This window comes from Meleagris gallopavo, chromosome 6 (assembly GCF_000146605.3).
Source record: "Meleagris gallopavo isolate NT-WF06-2002-E0010 breed Aviagen turkey brand Nicholas breeding stock chromosome 6, Turkey_5.1, whole genome shotgun sequence".
Classification (NCBI taxonomy): domain Eukaryota; kingdom Metazoa; phylum Chordata; class Aves; order Galliformes; family Phasianidae; genus Meleagris; species Meleagris gallopavo.
Genome location: NC_015016.2, coordinates 29940092 through 29943711, shown reverse-complemented (window position 1 = coordinate 29943711; position 3620 = coordinate 29940092). Strand labels below are relative to the sequence as shown.

Here is a 3620-nt window from a genome sequence, read left to right as displayed (position 1 = left end):
TGGCCTCGAACACCTCCAGGGATGGGGCATCCGCAGCCTCCCTGGGCAGCCTGAGAGCTGCTCTGTGGGCACCGCGCAGACTTATGTAACACGAGGGTTACGTCCTGCCGGTGTGCTGTGTGGGCAGTTGTACCTCTGCCTGGATGCCCGGGGTACTTCTGTCGTGTAACTGTAAGGACATGGGTTATAGGAGCTTCGTTTTATGCCTCCAACAGGTACATGTGCTGCTCCTCCAGCAGCCTGCATTGCCACCTGAGCAATTTTCCTGTTGTGATTAATGAAGGGACACCAATACAGGTGCCACCCTTGCCTGACCCCTGGAGGTGGCACGGACTCAGAAGTCTGTAGAACTGAACCCTGTGTTACAGTTACAGGGGCTCTGCAGTGCTTGGTGCTGCTGATCCCAGTTTATTTTGGCCCATATGAATGAAATGCACTTTAACCAATGGAATAGGTTGGGGTGAGGTATTCAGGACACATATGAGGGAGTGTGCTTTGTGCAATCGCAGCTTGTTGGTAGGTGTTTTTATGCTTGCTTTGAAGTGACTGCTCCTGTGTTAAGTACGTAAATTAGGCCGGTACAGTTCTGTGAAACTGGATTGCTTATGTAATATTTCTGGCCCTTATTCCTCAGTACTGTTTCCTAAATCTGTGTCACACACACACGTAGTATGACTGCTAACACAACTTCATGTATTTTAAAGCAGTTTTATTGGAAAGTGCGGCCACAAAAGGCAATGGACCAGAATATTTAATAGTCTAAGTCTGACAAGGTTATCTTCAAAGAGGTAACCTAGTGCCCGCCATGTTAATGGAAGCTTTTCCATTAACCTTTATGGCCTGTGTTTTAGATGGGCTGTCATTACTTGTAATCTGTAAGGGAGAGGAATAATATGTTTTCCATATAGCATCTATTTCTAGCATATAACATTTGTAGGAAAGCATGTTGAACAGCGTGTGTCATATATAATCGTGCTTCAAGACTTAATTTACAGTCTAGCAAGAAAGCTGTTTGATAAACTGAACCTTGAATTACTTATCTAGCATTCGCTTGCCTTTGTGAATCAGTAGTTAAGTCATTAGCTGGAGATGAACTCTTTGTAATTAACTTGCCTGCAAGGCAGTTAGAACAAAACGTTCTAAGTTTAATCAATTGAACATTTAGAATTCTTTCACCCTGAATTAAATAAACAGTTATTGAAATAGTACTGCAAGTTCATTACAGAATGTTGCCTGTTAAGGCTCACAGAGGTTGCTTATACCGGTCACTGCTGGTGCTGTCTCATTCAGTTGCATTCTAAACAACATTTAAAACCTCATTGATGCATGTATGCATGCATTGATGTATGTATGTATGTATGCATGCATGCAAGCGTGCCGTGATCTTCAGGGTAAATAATTTCCATCATCTCTCACAGCTTCAAATTCAGTTGTTCCTGAATTTTAATTCAGATAGAGATATAGATAAGAGTTAAAAAAACAAAACAAAGAAATTAAAAATGGTACACTTGTATTTATTTTGCCTGCTTTCTAACCTTGATTGATGTTATATTTCTGTTGAGGTGAGTCTACAACTTCGTGAATCACAGTTCCCCCCTCCTTTTGTATCTCAGTTTAATGAACTGGAATAATCTGATACTGTGTAAGCTGTGTAGGAGTCTACACATACATGTGTGTGTTTATCTAATGTTTATTTCTGTTCAGGTTTTAGGAGGGGTGCAGATCCAGGAATGCCCGAGCCAACAATCTGGAGGTACGTGTTGTGTCCAAATGTACGTGCAAAAGCAGAGCTCTCATAGTCACAGTTATAGGTGTTACCTCTGGTTGTTCACACTAAACAGCAAGAGCTGTTTTATCCACTGTTTTTAATTGGTTTTGGGTGATAGTATTGCTGGTCAGGTTATTTTTTCTTTTAAAATCAAAACTAGAAAAAACAGCAAAACACAAGTTCTTGGAAGAGCCTTAGTGTTTTGCTCTGAATCTTCTGCATTTTTTTTTTTAATATATGGGACTTCCTGTGCCTTTTTGAATGGAACTTGCCCTTGAAATCTGTTTTAGAGGTGTTTTATGCAAGTTTCTTTCTGCACCTAGAAATAATTACTTAGATTTCTAACAGGGATTTTAACCAAAAATCCGTTCTCCTTTCCTCTTTGTAAATATAGTAGCAAAGCTGCTTAAAAACGACATTAAATACAGAGATATATCCTTCAGTATTTGTCCTTGCAGTGAATCAAAATGCATTTGCTCATATTGCCTCTTTGTTATTGGACAACTTGTCACCGCTGCAATGTCTTGGCATGAGTAATACTTAAATTCTTGTGGTGTTTGAATTCTATTGAAGTGTTTCCATGGGACAGACTTCTAAAATTAAGATTTTGAAGGAAATGTGACTCTTTTAATGACCTTGAAATTTGACAACAGCACAGAGCCAGGTACTGCTAAGACAAATAATTTATGGACTGCATTGTTTGCAAAGTTATATATTAATTATTTTTGCCTCACACCATATAAAGGAGCTACTTCTAACAGTAGAAAGAATGAGAAAAATGTCAAGGTCATGTTACAGTTTCGTTAAAACCTTTTGTCTTGTGGTGCCATTTGCTCGAGTTGTTTGTTTGCTGGCAGTGTTCTTGTGTTCAGTTTCACTGGCAGCTTGAGGCTTTTTTCTTGTACTGAGTGTGTCTGCAGAGCATAAAGTATGCATTTGATACCAGAGTATGTGTACAGCTAACAGAAATGCATTTGGGTCTAGTCTGAGGCTTACAAGTTCTCCTTTTTCTGGGCAAGTAGCTTCGTTGCAGTGTTTTCTGGCTGGCTTTTTTTTTTTTTTGGTAGCATTTATTCTGTATTTTTATAGGGCTGTTTGTTCTGACTTGCTTTTTAGGGAAACTTATTTAAAAACAAGAACGTGCTGCAAATCTGACTTTCATTTCCTCCCCCCTCCCCTTTCAGTCTGCTTTGGGGATGAAAGATGTGGCTGTCCTGCTCTAGAACCAGCCGATGGACAGAGAAAGTGTTTGAAGATTCATACGTTCCAGAGGATGAGGCGAACGCTTTCACCAGCTGACTCTGTCAGCATGCTGATGACATAGGTTGTACATACAACAAAATGGAGTTTATATGGACATAACTTATTTGGATTGTGGTGTAATTAAATCTAGTTTGAAATGGATACGTGTTGTCTTCAAGTCTTTATTACATAAAATGACAGTTCCTTTAACCATAAATATATTTAACCATTTAAATATAAATAAAACGATATTTAACCATAAATATAAATAACCATTTATTTTGGTAAATTTGGCGACATTCAACCCTCTTGGATCAACATAGCAAGAACGAATTTCGGGTAGAGATTTTTCTTCATAATGACCAGAATCAGAATCATAGAATGCTTTGGGTTAGAAGGGACCTTTAAGATCATCTAGTTCTAACCCCCCTGCTACAGGCAGGGACGCCTCCCTCTAGACCAGGTTGCTCACAACCCCATCCGGCCTGACCTTGTATGCCTCCAGGCAAGAGATATTCACAGCCCGACTGTGCAGCCTGTTCCAATGTCTCACCACCTTCGCAGTAAATAATTTCTTCCTGAGATCTGGTCTAAATCTACCCTTTTCCAG

At 39.7% G+C, this 3620-nt stretch overlaps 1 long non-coding RNA gene across 1 annotated transcript; it reads left to right on the top strand.

Annotated features, from left to right (window-relative positions):
• The first annotated feature begins 1644 nt into the window (after positions 1-1644).
• LOC104911484 lies at positions 1645-3172 on the top strand. The gene is made up of 2 exons (XR_793939.3): positions 1645-1753; positions 2953-3172. It is a non-coding gene; the product is annotated as an uncharacterized LOC104911484 (long non-coding RNA).
• Positions 3173-3620: the final 448 nt, after the last annotated feature.